This window comes from Lacerta agilis, chromosome 10 (genome assembly GCF_009819535.1).
Source record: "Lacerta agilis isolate rLacAgi1 chromosome 10, rLacAgi1.pri, whole genome shotgun sequence".
NCBI lineage: Eukaryota > Metazoa > Chordata > Lepidosauria > Squamata > Lacertidae > Lacerta > Lacerta agilis.
In genome coordinates, this window is record NC_046321.1 from 30,318,823 (window position 1) to 30,336,249 (window position 17,427).

Sequence of the window (17,427 nt, forward strand, 5' to 3'; positions counted from 1 at the left end):
ACTTGGTACAGTTTCCTCTGTTACTTACAGTACTGCCCATCACGCACTCGGAAAGCCCTGGCAGAACACAAAGTTGGCAACCCCGCATAGAATGGCTAGTTTCCTATTGGTCGCTACATTTGCTGTGGGCCTGAGTTGTAATCTACATGACACTGAGGGTAGGAATCATCTTTGCCCTTCTGAATTTCAAATACCGGTAACTGCCTTGTCGCCTGTGGAGAAATGAGGGACATTGTAGGGAGGCAGCAATGTGTAGCAGCTGCAACTGGTGCTCAGCAGGAAATGTTGAGTAACTGTGGTATCACCTAAGTGCTGTTCCATTTTCCATGCTCCAGCCTAGCTCCACATTCTCCCCTTAGCAGTCATGGACACAATACTGACTCACCCAATAAAGAGCCCACTCTGCTGCCCTGCGCAAAAAAAAAAAAAGAGAAAGAATCATGAGCATTTGGCCAACAGTGACAACAGGTGATGCGGAACACCTGGTATTCACCAACCAAAGCAGCTCTCTTCCCTCTTGCCTTCACTGTTACATGGTGGGAACTTACCTGCAGCAGAGCACCTGCAGTGGTTCTGGTAAGAGAACCACTATTCATTTGTCATGATTACGACCTTTTGGGTTTTCTTTCAAATGCCTGAACACTCCACCACCATGTCCTTCGAAAGGGCTGGGGAGGCTGGGCAACTGAATTGGTACACTCAAAGGGTCCCAATTCACTTTCAGGGAAGCAGCCTTGCACTCAGCTCTTTCTACAGCAAACTCCCAGCAGAACCACACGCTGGCATATGGAATATAGGCTGAGAGAGATTGTGGCTTCCCTGCCAGAGAAATCATAGCAAGCTGAGACCTGAATCAGGGGCACACCCAAACCACAGCTCATGCTCTTCACCTCTACGCTGCACTAACCCTCCACCATTCTATCCGCCGTCTTCCACAAACTGCTTTTCTCACATGTATTCAACACGAAAGTCTAGAAATACTGCTTATATCCTTCTGTGTAAGAAAAGAGAAACACCTGAGTGGATGAATTACTATATCTACCCCCCCCCCTCATACACACATCATATTCAAAAATAAGGAGCAGGAAAGCTAGCAAGTCAATCAAAACAGGGCAGGAGGGAGAGGGAAAGGAAAGTTGCAAAAGGGGGAAAGGCAGAACTAATCTGGTGCGCTCTCTCTGAAGAATCTCTTCTTCGCTATACATGATTAATTACTTCTGAGACATGCCTGCTGCTCCCCCTCTGGCTTTAAAAACAACCGCAACGGCAGCAGTTGAGAGCAAGAAACCTCCAAAGGATTTTGGCCAGGGCCTACTGAGCGGTTTTCCCAGGGGAGTCATCTGATCCTAGACTTCCTCTCTCTCTCTCTCTCTCTCTCTCTCTCTCTCTCTCTCACACACACACACACACACACACACACCTTTTTCATAGCCCCAATTAATCAATTTCTCCAAAACCATTTTCTGATCCTTGTCTACCCTTAACATATTCCTCATTTATGTGTGTCTAACTGCTTTTCTGTCATTCTCATTCTCTGGGAAACATTCTCAGGGAAACCTTACTGGGAATGTCTCCAGACTAGCACAGCTTAAAACAAAAGATGTGACACAAAGAATAGGAAGAAAGCCTCTCTGATTGATCTGATTTACATTCCAAGTTGGTATTTCATAGTTACCTCCCATTTCGCCTTTCCCTATCGTTTTTGCCCCTTTAGCTGCCCAACTGCAAAACCCCTGCCAGCCAGGGGGCAGATGATAAGAATAATGGGAGCTGGAAGGTGTTAGCATTTCCAAGAACAAATCAGTGATAAGTGTGAAGTATGAAATGTTATAAACAATGGGGTAAATAGGGCATTTTCCATAAGCACTTGCCCTGTTGAAGGCATTTGATCAGCTGCCTGCTGTCACTGTGCTCCCTTCCCCTCTGACCTGCTCCAGGCTGGCTATTTCAAAATAAAAGGAAAAAGAAAGAGCAAAAGATTGGCAAAACAGGAGATTTGTGGTCTGGGATGGGTACTTGCCTTCTCCCCATATGAACCACAACCCCCAGATTCCCAGCTTTCACTTAAGGGGAGGGGGGAAGAGTATGTTTCCAGTTCTTGATGGTAGGGTGTCCCTGAGCAGAGATGGTTTTAGAATAACTGCATTGGCTTTGGCTGCACTGGGCACTGTGCTGCAGGGGACACCACAACAGTGTTAGCTATGAACTGACTACTCCTGGGGACAGCTCTCACTCTCTTTTCCTTCCTGAGACTGCATATACAATAAAATTTTGATGACTTCCCCCCAAGAATCCTGGGAACTGCAGTTTGCTTAGCGAGTGCCAGGAACTGCAGCCCTGTGAAGCTGTAAACTACAGTTCCCAGGATTCTTTAAGGGAAGTGGCATGCTTTAGGTGTCTGGTGTGTGTGCAGCCTCAGACTCCCCACATCTCTCACCCAAATGGGAGGTGAAGACTCTTGAGAGGAAAAGTTGAAAAGCAGAGTCTGGGAGAAGGAGCTGCTCATTTCCTGTCACGGTCAAGGCCTGTAATAATCCTTTTCATCATCTTCTGTCCCTCTCAGTTGCATAAAGCTCACTTTCAGCTTTTTTCCAGACCATTAGGCCTCTGGAGAAGCTGGTGACATTAACCAATTCTCTACAGTCATCACCAACAAGCGTCATTCCCTCCCTCCTTCCTACTCTGTAGCTAGGGCACATGAGACAAAGGGAGAAGTGTTCCCATGGCTGGCCCAACCATTAGATAGGAGTGAGGCATCTCCACTGGGCAGGTGGTTTTGGATATCATGAAAGAGCAGAAAACTTAGTTACCGTATTTTTCTGTGTATAAGACGATATTTTTTCATTAGAAATACTAGGCAAAAATTGTGGGTTGTCTTATACATGGATAGCAGAGGGGGGCGGGTGATTGGTGGCAGCAGCCAGAAGGAGATTGGCAGTGGTGATGGGGCGTGTGAATGGTTGCTACGGCAAGGCCTGCTGGTGATTGGCTGCGGCAATTGGGCAGGCTATTTACAGCAGCGGTGAGGTGTGTGTTCAATCTGCTGTGGTTGAGTCGAGTGTGCAGGTGGGCTTTTGGCGGCAACTATGTGTAGACAATGATTGGTGGCTGTGGTGATGCCCTCCAAAAGAAGCTCAACAACTTTGGGCAATTCCCCCCCCCCCATTTTTTGTTGTGGTCCAAAAAAATAGGGGTCATCTTATATATGGGGGCATGTTATACATGGAAAAATATGGTATTTGAATTATTATTGTTGCGTTTTCACTCCGAGAGAGAGAGAGAGAGAGAGAGAGAGAGAGAGAGAGAGAGAGAGAGGCTCTTGAAGGATTTTCTGCCTTAGGTACCAAAATAACTTGTTCAGCTCTGGGTACAATGCACCTTGACAAGGTGCTGTTCTGGCTCAGGCAGCAAAATACCTTGGACAGGCCCTGGGTGTTCCAGCTAAAATAATTCTTGAAAACATCCATTAATCTTTTTCCACTGATCTAGCAGGATGCATACAGAATATCTATACTCTCACCCACAAATAGATGGTTGAAAGAACTGAGCTACGAAAGGCCGGAAAGACGAAAGGGGAGCTGGGTTTCAAAATTAATCACCCCACTCCTTCTTATCTCTATGGAAATATACTTACATACTTCTGAGTCTTTCTTGCCCATATGCACTTAAAAGGGCTAGCTTTCAGGATGTGTACCCTTCAAAACATGGTCCAGGACAGGATACAAATAAAAGCTTTGCAATTTTGTTATTATTATACTTCTGTCAGACTATTTAAATAGATCTGCTTGTTTCTGTAAAACTATTTAAAGTCAATGACTAATTAACATTTTGATTAAAAGACACCTCTGTTAAAAATTCAACACCCTGTCTCTTTCTATTAAAGTGTAAAAATGCTCACATTAATAAATTCATTTATCACTAATCTCTTACCAATCAATTCAATGCTTCAAGCCTTTCACTGCCACTTCCTCAGTACAGTACAGCAGAGCTTACACTCATATAATAACTGAAAAATCAGGATGATGTCAAAGTTAACATTTCATTATTATTTCTTTCCAGCAAAAAAAAAAAAATGTTTACAGAGAACTCATCTTTATCTACAGCATGTGGAGAAAGAGTATTAACATCCCCCCCAATTTTTTTTTTACAAAATTGTGTGTAACTTTTCGCTCTGCAAAGCAGACAACACAATTAAAAGTGCAGTTTCTTGTCCCAATCTCAATTTTATTTTTGCCTATAGAAGCTGGAGGATCTTTTACGGCAACTTAAAAAACATGGAGATGCTTGAATGGAGAGTTTGGGAGGGGGATATTTTCTAATTCTTACCTGCAAGAGAATTCATATATTTTTCAGGCATATAATGAACTCTTCTAATTTACTAACTAGAGATAAGAAGTCACCCCAGGTTGTTTGAATATTTACATACTTTAATTGAAATTCTTAGCATATTACTATTTGCTAATCATGTGCGATATCTGCACCTACTGCGCTCACTAGCTGGGGGTGGTAGAAAAAGCTGGATCTGACTATACCTGTGCCATTCTGATGTCACATGGAGCTATTTCCAGCCCAGTTACCATGGAAACCACAAGGCCTCCACACCAGTTAGCAGTTCAATATATAATTTACTCAATTTTTTTCCACCTAAGCAACTGAGGCTCATATACAGCAACTACACACACACATACACACACACATATCCTTTATATATGTAATTGTTTGATAAGAACAATTCAATAGTAAATCTAGTCCTTTGAAGAAATATTAGGAACCGAACCTCAAAGAAAGGGGCACTAAAATTTAGGGTGTGCGATGCACAAAATCTCACCATTTTAAGAAACAGAGAGGCAGTACTAGGTACTAAATAGAAATTCCAACATAGATCATGGGAGCAGACAGAAACATAAAACATAGCATTCCAGAATCCACTCTCGCCACGGTGTTAATAGGAGGTTTATTATTCATTTAAAGCACCACCACCACCCCAAAAAAGGGACCCTGGGAACTGTTGTTTCCTCCCTCAAAGAACTACCATTCCCAGAACCCTTAACAAGCAACAGTTTCCAGTATTATTTGGAGGATGTTTTAAGAAAGCCCTAGTAGAAGTGAAGTCCACATAACCCTGTAGCTATACATTGTCACAATGTTAAAATGACTGGAGTTCATTATTTTAAAAAATTGTACAGAGATGGAGATGGCTGGCCAAAAAAATGGTACTACGTGGCAGTCTCCTGCTCAGAGCAAGTGCTTCATCTTGTTATGTGGTACAGATTGCCTTGCTGCAACCAAGAAACTTAATGTCCATGGTCAAATGGTGAAAAGGAAGCTAGGGGAGGGGAATGAACTATTTTGCTGATACAATTTATCCACCCCTTTGTTTTCTTGTCATGACATATAAGAGTCTTTCACAGCAGCCTGATAGGCAGAAACTCTTATCCCACCATGGCCTCACCAATCTGAGGAAACCTGCATAAGTTGACTATGCAATTTTAAGTACAGTGGTACCTTGGGTTACAGACACTTCAGGTTACAGACTCCGCTAACCCAGAAATAGTACCTCGGGTTAAGAACTTTGCTTCAGGATGAGAACAGAAATCACACGGTGGCAGCAGGAGGCCCCATTAGCTAAAGTGGTACCTCAGGTTAATAACAGTTTCAGGTTAAGAACGGACCTCCAGAATGAATTAAGTTCTTAACCCAAGGTACCACTGTACACCTAAGACAACGAAATCCCAAATTGGTTTTTTTGTGCTTTTAGGAGTTGTGCAGAGGTGAAAATTTACTAGATGCGATTCTCCCTAATACAATGATAAAAGAAGTTGCATGGTGAATTTTCTTCCTTCAATGTAACAGTTAAAGACACAGGAGCTTCTCAAAATCTGGACCTAACAACCCAAGTTTATTGGTCTTGCTTAGAGATGGAGAAATTTAATTTAGTTAAAGGTGAACTACCTAATTTGCACTTTCCAAAGTTGTATGCAAACCAAAACATAGCTATCCTTCAAAACCTGCACATATTTGCAGTGTAGTTCATATGCTAGGGTAAATGGGCACAAAGATGCATGTGTTTGTGAAAATTGAATGTTGGGTGAAAGATTCCTGCATTGCAGAGGGTTGGACTAGATGATCCTCGTGGTCTCTTCCAACTCTCCCAAGTCTGTGATTCTGTGATGTTGGGGGGAAAGTGCATACAAAAGGTGTATATTGGGAGAAAATTGCAGTAAAATGCTAGTGAATTTTCATGAGGACTTCAAAAAAAAAATCACAAACATATGGGAAAATATGGAGAATTGAGGACTGGAAAAATGAAAAACTGGGAGAAATCAAAATTGTCAGATATGCCCATTCCTAGTCTTACTCAGTATGCTGTTATTTACCAGAATGTGTTTCAATCCTTTAAAAAGCCAACCACTAGGTCTGCCTACGAGAGCTTTCATCATACAGGAAGATGTCTCTGTGCTGTATAAAGTATTCATGCTCTATACTTTTTATGCCTTGTTGCTAACTCTCCCAGTTTTCAAAGGACAGCATTGCTACTCTGCTTTCTTCAACCCTATCTCAGGGAGGCATGTTATGACACATGAGATTCTCAAAGATATCTCACAGAGCTTTCATGAATGCAAAAAGAAGGGTAAAATGTGAGCACTTGGACTGCAGTTCTACATATATACAGGGTTATGTATATGTTTCAAGTATAGGACTGCTGCTTTAACATTAAAACAAAGCACTGAAACAATAAAAGGCCCCCGAATTGTCACCTTCAAGCAGAGGAAGGTAGCAAATATGATGGTTTGCAGCTGAAATCTTTCCTAAATTTCAGGGTGTTTTTTACCTTAGAAAAAAGAATGCTTATTATCATTTAAGTGTAGGAGACTGTGCACAAACCAAGTGAAGTGTGGCAAATATCTGTATAGTACAGAGATGAAGTGGTGACAGGCATTTTAATTAACTTTTTCCAGATGTTTTATCTGTATTCAGATAACAATAACTTGAGATGAAATTCAATTATTGCTTAAACCAAGCATGTGTGTACATGTGCATGTGTTCATGCATGCAAGCACATGCACACCATGGTTGAGAAAGGAACCTTTATAAGCCCACCTGAAGAACTCTGCTTTGAGGTTGATTTTTTAATGAAATCCTTCCAAATAAAGAGACACAAGGAGCAAAAGGGTGTTTGCCTCCTCCGCTTAAGCATAATTAAACACCTTCTGCAATTTCTCAAGGATTGTACCTAAACATGGTTGAATACAAGCATTGGCAGAGGCTAAGTGGTCTGTGCAGCATGCAGAATCCAAGATCTATGAAGCCATACCGGCCCATCTCTGAAAATTCAGAAGTGGTTGATACTGTAATCTTTTCTCTTGAAACCCTTGCCTATGGTGATGTATTCTGTGATGCAGCAATAAAACAGCTAGCACATTTGTAAAGCTAAACAGGGTCTGGGATGGTTTCAGTTTGGATGGGGGACCACGTGTTGAGATTCCAGTATTGTAGGGGGTTGGACCAGATGACCCAACTCTGCAATTCTATGATTCTACGAAAAACAATCTAATAAGATGCGCAGCCTAATCTTATGCATATTTACTGTGAAGTTTAATGTGATTTATTTGGAAGCAAATATGCATAGGACTGCAGCCTGAGACCACAATACTCTGCAGGTTTGCTTGAAAACAAAACCTACTGAATATAGTGGGATTTACTTCCAAATAAACATGATTATCTACTGTGTCAGATATTTTAACATGAGCTTTAATGCTTAATAATTCCCCTGGTGCCCCATTATCCTTATGGGGTTATAATTGTGAGTGTGTGAACCATCCCAAGGTCCCCAACATACATGAAAGTCATAATAATGAAATAATCTTAGACACATTTATTGGTAGATAGCTAATTCCATTTTCTCCCCTTTTAGGCTTGCTTCTTCACACTAGCCTACTAACAGGAATACTCTCTGGGGAGAAGAAAAAGGAAGGGAATATAAAAAACTTGAAAAAATACTTTCTCCCATCACTACTCCTACAATGCTGACACAATAGGGAGGAGGTCATATTGCACCACCAGATATTACTTGGGTTCAAAGCTTTCTACTCAGTAGCTGGCTTAACCATCATTTGGTTAAGTTTTTAGCCCAGGGATGGGAAAACTGTGTCCCTCCAGATGATGTTGGACTACAACTCCCATCATCTATGACCATTGGCCAAGTGGGCTGGAAATGACAGAAGCTGGACTCCAAAAACATATGGAAGGCCACAAGCTTCCCATTCCTATTCTAACTTTTTATTTTGAACCGTCTTTCTAGCACTCGTGGATTTTCATTTTTTTAAAGAAACACAGAACATGCAACAGCAAGTGTGTGAGTTGAGGTGGAAATACAATACCGAGGATGGCACTAAATCCAACAACCAGCAATTTAGTTAGAATTATGAAGAGTGTTGCGGGAGCAGGCCTAAATTTGAGTTACACTTAGCAGGGATGGGGAATCTGTGGCCTTCTAGATGTTGCAGGACCACAGTTCCTGCCATCCCTGACCTTGCTGCTTAGAACTAACGCAAGTTGGAATCTAAGACCATCTAGGAGGCCACAAGTTTCCCATATCTGCTGTAGAGCCTGTTCTGAATGTTACAGTTCATCTTTGGGACATTTCTTAAGGGAACAAAGATTATACTTGAGGTAGTGCCAAATTCTTCCTTCCTCTTCCTCCTTACGTAACAACAATCTTTTCCCAAATACTGTATCCAAAATTGGAACAGAGCTTCTAAGTCAACAGGTGTGGCTTCCTGGCAGACATGAACACCAGAATTGCTCTGTTACTGCAACTAAAAGCAAGTGAAGGAAGACATGCTTCAGGCATAAGGGAGTGTAAAGATGTTCCACACCTCTTGTTTTACAATAGGAGCAGGTCTTCTTTGAACTTACAGTATAGTAACTACATATCATCCAAAACTAGGCTCTTTTTCTTCTTTTCCCTTCCTTTTTCTTTTGCATCCAGTTAATCTTCCTTTCACTCCATCCCTCTTTTCCTGCCTGGAATGGTATGAAATGGAAGCTAGATACACAAAAATCACACCTTCTAAAATACAAAGGGGGAAAAAGCAGTTAGATGTTACACAATGGAGGTATGCTAATTTAACGCATTATTCATAATTTACATAGCTTTTGAAGACCCTGGAAAGGCAACACTGGCGATGTCCTCTGTTGGTAATATCATTCAAAGGTCAACCTAGGCACAAGTACAAGAAAAAGTAGCTAGTTATGCAGGAAACTTATACTTACTTTTAAACACAAAGAGATTAGGTTATTTTTAGTTTGTCACTGCATACTTCAGAAAGAATTAAGTGTTGAGTAAAATAAAACTTAAAATTACTTTTTAGTATTCACTTATTCTTTAATCAAATAAAAATCTTAGCATTTTGTTTGTAGCTGCAATAGCTGCTTTCAGAAGAAAGATTCTAACAGATCCTCCCTCCCTCTTCTTTACAGTCAAGGCATAACACTCCTTTGCATGTGTTACTACTGCTTCTCTCCAGAGTATATGAAAGTTCATGTTCTGTAAGAGACAGAATTTCCAGCACAAAGGGACTTTTTGGTAAATGCTATACTGTACTTTTGTGTCAAATTAATGCCAGATTTGTTTCTGTTTGTGTACACACCAAGGGGCATTGCAGGGGGTTAGACTAGATGACCCTTTGATCCCTTCCAACTCTATGATTCTATGAGGGGAGGTGCATTTTACCCTAAGCAAAGGTGTTCACGTGTAGGCTGGAGAGGAGTCTTAAGGATTACAGTTGGTGTGAAGCTGATTTGAGAAATAACATCAAACGGGTAATTTATAATGAAGTACAGGATACATAAGCATTTTGGATAGTGTCATGTGAACATGGATGAAAAACCCAACACTGGAAATGTAGTGAGTGCACAGTAAAGGGGAGCATAAACACAGCCTTACTTTAGGTCTGGTTCACAAATGCACAATAATGGACAAGCGAAGTATCATTGCTTTATCACTAATCACTTTCCTATCACTCAATGAATGGCAACTGAATATGTGAATTGACTCATTTCAAAGTTTCACTTCTGAGGTGATAGGGAAGCTCCACCTATAAGGTTTGTGTGAATGAGCCATCAGAGAAAGAACACCATAGAATTTCCGTATCATCCCATATGACCTCAAATACAAAACTTCTGAGTCAGTCAGATAACTGTTGCCAGTCATCAAACCCAGAATAATCTAGTAATAAACAAGTAACTGAGATATGTGCATGTATGAACTGGCTGATGTCAGGGCTGACTGACATTTTACACAGCAGAGTTTGCTGCTAATCCGTAAGGAGGCATGCAGGAAACTCATCTGCCTCTTGAAGTGTGTATCTGCCCACAAAAGGACAGGTACTGTGAAAGAGCTGCTAATGAAATAGTGTTGACAGACATAACATGACACTACACTGCACACACCATTCCCTCCCCACTGCCAAATGTTGCAGATGCAATCATACCACATCTGCAATAATGATTTATGGGGGAAACAAACCTTCATGTCTCAGGTTATAACTCTGGAACTAATTGATGATTGCTAATACCACATTCCTCTTGTGGTTCAGTTATACAGGATTTATTCTAAGGTACTGTCCTGTCAATTCCTCCTTATCATCTGCCAACAGCCCCTGTAAGAAACATGATACTGAAATGGATAGCTGGACAGGCCACAAAATAGACCCCCATGCAGAACAGCATGCAGTGTAAAAAAATATTAGGGGTGATGAGAGAGGAAAGAGAATGCCAGCAGTACCATGTCATGTTATTTTGTAATTTTTGCAGCAATTCAGGATCTTGCACTGGTAAAGTCTTAAAGTAAGGGGCTAGCGCTAAATAAGAATCTAGTCAGCACAAGGATTCACACTTGCCCAGTGTGACTTTTGCTCCTCCTCCCTCACGCACTCCCTAAATTTCTTCTGCAGGTTCCCCCACCCTCCAAAGCAGATTTGGGGAGGCAAATAAAAAATGGATGCTGTGCCCCTTCCCCACCCCATCCTCCTAATGTGCTACCCAGTGCCAAGCCATGGTTGGGCTTAAAGTTTTGTCCCAACTAAGCTTTGTGGTTTAATAAGGCAAACCACAGGTCAGGTTCAGACCTAAGCTAGTCCATGGCTTGGCTTTGGGTAGCAGGAGGACAGGGCAGGAGGGGGGGGATACAAAGCAGCCACAATCTTTGCTATTGTTCAGCTTGCTGCTGTGTGCAACCTGGGCCTCTATATATCCCAGGAAGGACAATCAACCTGTGAGAAAACAACTTTGGAAGGATCTGATCCACACACTCATACTCCTGGCTGAAGTCCCAACATGATATGGAGGCTGCAGTGCTCAGTGTTCCTGCACAATAAATGACTGACAATCAAGAAATGTGTGACAGCTGCCAACCTAAACTCACTCACATTAGAGTAAATCTCATTTACTGAAACTAAGTAAACATATATAGGTTTGTGCTGCATAGTTCTGCCCCATTTCAAAAACACTGAACTGTAATATCACCATCACCTTAGCATTTGAGTGTGGCTTACAGTCCTACTTATTAATCCTCACAGCAAACATGCAAGATGGATTTCAGTTTTTCAGGTACATAATCAGGGTTTGTTTGTTCAAGTACATCTTTTTCAAGGCCACTCTGTAAAATCATGGCTGAGCTGGAATCTGAAGTGGCTTTTACCAAGTTCAACACTGGACCACCATCAACTAGGAAGCTGTGATGTCATCTCGGGCCAAATGATAAGCCGCCTCTATACCTCTGCCACAGGATCTCTGGGTCACCTCTTATTGCAGCTTACTGGTGTGAGTATGAGCAAATTCTATCCCATTACAGAGAGCAGGGAATTTGTAGAAGTGAACCCTCCCCCACTGAAGACCTCATCATCCCTTCTGGATATGACATAGAAGAATTTTCAAAAGAACTATATTGTCTATTTTCCTTTTTATTTCGTTTTTTTTTAAGTGAGATGAATGAAGAATTATTTCTGGTTTGCCTATGGAGGTCTCTGACTTGCCACATCTTGGTTGTACAACCAAAGAAAAAACTACATTTAACTGATCATTCAAAGTGGGAGGACATCAGGGGTGATAGAAATTTGCCAACATTCAGACTTCAGAGATCTACTAATTCCCATTATACTTCAATGTTGAGTGGCACCCATTGGACCACTGCCTTTTTATCAATATCCACAAAAACCAAGAAGATAATAGCATCACGATCTAGTTTTGATGCCAGTGTGGTGTAGTGGTTAAGAGTGGTAGACTCGTAATCTGGTGAACCGGGTTCACGTCTCCACTCCTCCACATGCAGCTGCTGGGTGACCTTGGGCTAGTCACACTTCTTTGAAGTCTCTCAGCCCCACTCACCTCACAGAGTGTTTGTTGTAGGGGAGAAAGGGAAAGGAGAATGTTAGCCGTTTTGAGACTCCTTTGGGTGGTGAAAAGCGGGATATCAAATCCAAACTCCTCCTCCTCCTCTTCTTCTTCTTCTTCTTCTTCTTCTTCTTCTTCTTCTTCTATGAGACTATTTATTTTGTTCATGACATGACTCTCAAGAGACAAGCAAATCTCCAGAAAACTGGGAGTCTCCTGAAACTATTGCAATGGCTGGAAACAACAACTAACCCACATGGTGGTAATGTTAGAAATTTCAGAGACAAAAGTCTAGGTTTTAAAATAAGCACTTGTACCTTCAATAGGCTTATACCTTCCAATAAAGATTGGAGGTATAAATTACAAAGGTTATGGTTTTTAAATATCTAGTTGTGGGAACAGAAAGCCTACTATCCAAATTTACACAGTAAACTATCAGCTGTGATTTCTGTTCATCTACATGTTCCAAAGTTCCCCAAACTATTCAGAATTCTGTGTCCAAACACACACGCTACAACACATACACATATATATATGAAAATAGTGCCGTGCAATTATTTTACTCATTTTCCTGTTCAAAACCTTCCAACAGTTTGTAGTAGAACAGCATTTGACTTAAATAACTTTCTTCCAGATAGAAGATTGTGTATGTGCGTGCACACACACACACACACACTGTTCCAGCACAGCACTAGATCACCCAAATATTGCTGCTCCCAGATGGCTGGATTGCCTCCAAGCCCCACGGGCATTACTGACTGCTAGGCCTCCAGCAGCTGTCCTCTTATAGCATAGTAAAGACTCTCATATTATCAAACAGTATTTTTTATTAGCATAAATTCCCCACCAGTTACTGAGCAACTGAATTCCTCGTGGCTTTGATATACAGGAATATTTCATCCAGTCCCAGAATCTGCAAAAGCATTATCCACCCAACAAATCCCCACCCTACACAAAGAACTAAGGAGCAACAACACGCCATGACTGCCCCCTCTGTATGATTAAAGGATCTATTTATTTGTTTTTATTTACCTGTTAGTTTAGGGAATTTTTAAATCCCCACTTTTCCACTCTGAACAACATGCTCAAGGTGGCTTATAGCAAATTAAAAATACTTTTTAAAAAAGCTCAAAACAATAAAGAAGTTATAATCAACAAAAACATACACCAAAGGAAGCAAAAAGGCCATACTAAATCAAGTGGTAGGGAACCTGTAGTCCTCCATATATTGCTTGAATCCAACTCTCATCAGCCCTGGTTAGCTTCCCCAATAATCCAACAACATATGGAGAGTCACAGGTTCCCCACCACTGCACTAAAGGAAAGCCAAAAGCTAACAAAAATCAAAAGTTCTTCAGTCAACAACTCAAGACCAAAGGAGCGAGGCTAAGCAGACCACCAGGGAGAGGGGTTCTACATCCTTGGTACCACTTCTGAGCACACTCTTTTCCAGTTTGGTGTAGTGGTTAAGAGCGGCAGACTCGTAATCTGGGGAACCGGGTTCGTGTCTGCACTCCTCCACATGCAGCTGCTGGGTGACCTTGGGCTAGTCACACTTCTCTGAAGTCTCTCAGCCCCACTCACCTCACAGAGTGTTTGTTGTGGGGGAGGAAGGGAAAGGAGAATGTTAGCCGCTTTGAGACTCCTTCGGGTAGTGAAAAGCGGGATATCAAATCCAAACTCTTCTACTCTTCTTCACGTACACGAAATGGGGGACTAAATGATCCTCAGCGTTCCTTCCAACTCTATGATTCTGTGTACAAAAGAGAGGGAAGATACACAAAATAGCTTATCCCATTAAGGGATTGCAAGATTGCATTAGATGAAAGAGTCTTTTAAGTATACAGGTCCCAACTTGTTTAGGGTTTTAATTGTGCCTCAATTCAACACTTTGAATTAGGATGGTCAGTTGTGCAGTGTCAAAAAGGAGGGTTTGCATCATCAGATAAAGAGGACAAAATAGACACAAGAAATAATTACCAAAATTTAAATAAAAATATATGTAATATATTTTACCATATTGGGGAAGTGAATAGAGCTGCTGCGAACTTCCAGGTGAAAATGTTCTTTCTTGTGCTTAGGTCCTGCTTGCAGGTTTCCCACGGGCATCTGGTTGGCCATGGTGAGAACAGGCTGCTGGACGAGATGGACCACTGCTGGCCTGATCCAGCAGGCTCTTCTTGTGTTCTTAAGGCATCAGGTGACTTGGTGCGTCTGCTCCACCTGCTGACCAGGTGCTGCTAACTGTGGATGGGCAGCTTCAAGGTTCCTGCTCTCCTTTTTCATGCTTCCTTACCTTTAACTCAAACTGGAAAGCCCTCAAACAGAATACACCTTCAAAGAGAGGACTGTCTTCTGATGGTCCTTCAAAACAGACTGGCAGCCAATGAAGTCAATATAAAAATGGAGTAACATCCTTGGGGAAAAATATAGCTCCAGTCAGCACTTTAGCAGCTGAATTTCATACCAGCTGAAGTTGCCAAAAGCTCTTCAAAGGAAGTTCCATATGGAATACATTACACTAATCTGATCTTCATGTAACCAAGGCATATGAGGTAAGGCCAGTGTCAACTACAGAGTGAGCCTTCTCAGTGGTCATGTCCTGTTTATGGAATCTCCTCCCTCCCCAGGGAGGTCAGTCTGCCGGCATCATTGTTATCCTTTTGATGACAGACAAAGTCATTTCTATTCTCCCAGCTTTCCTAAGTTTATATATTTTTAGCTTCTGCTGTGGTTTTCATTTTTATTGTATCTTCTTCTTTTCTTCTGTTGTATTTGTATTTAAATCACCCTGGAAACATGACTGAATGGCAGCATATGTGCTTTAAAAATAAGCGTGTGCCTAACTATGCCCAGGTCTGCTCCCTCCAGAAATCTGCACAGTCAGTATACCAGCCTAAGCTCCTGGCCACTGCCTCAGCCTAGGGAACTAGAAGTAAAGCTGGGTGCAGAACCAAAACCAAGCTGCAAACTTCTTTTTAAAATTGAGGGTTTTGAAAAAGTTAGACAAAGATCAACAAACCAGGAGAACAGTTTTAACGAGTGAGATGTAAGGGGGCAGGTCGTGGCAGTAGTGCATAAAAGGAAACAATTAAGACAATAGTCTATGGCAGTGTGGCTAACCTTCGGTCTTCCAGATGTTGTTGGGCCACATCTCACACCATCCCCAATCGCTATAGTCCAACAACATCTGGAGGGTTACAGGTTAGCTTCTCTGGTCATCTTTCCCCAATGCAAATATGGTTTTTGAAGGCAGAGAACGATCCCATGCACAGCAACATTGATTTTTGTGTGTGGGAGGAATCAGCTATGGAAGGCACCAGGAACAAAGACAGCTGCACAGATTGATAGCGTTCCTGCTTGATTTTTTTGTTTAGCAGTGGGGGAGGGGGATTCATGCTCAATAAACATTACTTGCAAAAACATTCGTGCTGCAGCTAGCTGGAACAGACTGAGCAACGCTACCAATCTGTGCAGCTTTCTTTGTTCCTGGTTTGCAAATCCATCCTAAACAGGCTATATTACTGCCACTGGGTTGGCAGCCCTACTGTCCAGGAGTACTTATACATTGTTTGGATTAAGCTTCCATTTGTTTTGCAGTCCCTTAATGATCTCAGAACGCCACAGTCTCTCTACAATGACATGGAAAGAGAAGTAAGTCGAGTCACTCCTGGGCAATCCCTGCCAGGGACTTCATGGGGATGTTAAACTGCATCATAAGCCAATGGTCAAGATGGTAAGCAGAAGTCCCCCAGCACCAGCTGCTGACAGCTACTCTCTGGAAGGATCAGAGACACCATAAAATGATGCCCACAGCCAAGTGGTCCAGAAGCATACAACAATGGATGGTCATGAAAGCTGCTGAGAAGTCCATCAGCACCTACAGGGATATAACTACTTCTGTCCAGTTCCTGAAATAGATTAACTTCTAGGGTGCTACCAGGCCATCTCAGTCTCCAATCCAGGCAAAAACTTGAATTAAGATGGATTTAGAAAATCTAGCATCTGGAAAAACTTAAGATGGGTTAGAACCACATCTTTAAGGACCGTGCCCCAACAGTGAATATTGGAAATGGGCTAGAACTTACCCAATATGGTAGATTCCAATAAGGTTTTCTTAGCAGTTTAACTATTGCTCCACCTGTCCAAGAGGCATTTGTTATCCACTCAAGCCAGCCCACATCTGGCTGCCTAAATCAATGGACAAGATTTAAGCACACAGCATGCCAGCCTCATCCTCCAAGAATTATGTCCACTTTTAAGGCTGTACAACTGAATGGTATCTCTAACAAGCTGACAAGCAGTTACCAGATGTCTAAACAAACAGTCCTGCTTTCTGTTGTTTTTGATAGTCAGCAACAGAACTATCTTCTCCTTGTCCTGTACCTATGATTGCACCATTCTAAGGAATTCTTTCTAAATGCTTCTTATTTTTACTTCTTTAGAACCCAAATGCTCCAAAATGTGAAAATCCAGTGTGAAATCACTTACATAGGCTTTTAAAAAACTAGCAAACACCAACAAGGATACCCCTCTGTTCAACAATTCCACATTATTTTATGAGCCTTTTCTTTTGAAAAAAAAATGTCCTTTGGAGGTGGCTGGATCCTTAACTCTTTTACTTGAAGGCTGCATATCACCCCTCACATTTGTTTTTGGGCTGTTATTGGTGTTCGTTTTCATTTTTCAAATCAAAACAAGCTACGCTCCTACAGCAAAGCTACCTCCTTGCCATTGCACAGAGACTCGATGCCGCTAGTGGAAGTATAGCACTAACGCAAAGGTTTGGGAGGGTGGGGAGGTTGTCATAAAGGACAGCTCTATGACTTGCATCTAATCCTGGTTTCTGACCCTGTAAAAGCAGTAGAAGATGACAGCAATATTTTGAAGGGAAGTTCCATCCACAGTTGACAAGAAAGGAACTGTGATGTGTGGCACTGTAAGGACATCATTCGGGATTGACAGCAATGTTCTGCACATTTCAGAGATGCAGTCTCTCTCTCATGCTGCCAAGCTGACAGTTTTGCCTCC

General features: G+C 41.8%; 1 protein-coding gene across 4 annotated transcripts in view; it reads right to left on the reverse strand.

The window, feature by feature from the left end:
* TCF20 (transcription factor 20) overlaps positions 1-17,427 on the reverse strand; it is a 189,993-nt gene that overhangs the window by 117,639 nt on the left and 54,927 nt on the right. For all 4 annotated transcript variants that reach the window (XM_033163414.1, XM_033163419.1, XM_033163418.1 and 1 more), the window contains exons 3-4: positions 10,532-10,664; positions 9,153-9,223 (exon numbers count right to left, since the gene is read on the reverse strand). The gene's annotated coding sequence lies outside the window, so the exon portion shown is untranslated. The remainder of the gene's footprint in view (positions 1-9,152; positions 9,224-10,531; positions 10,665-17,427) is intronic.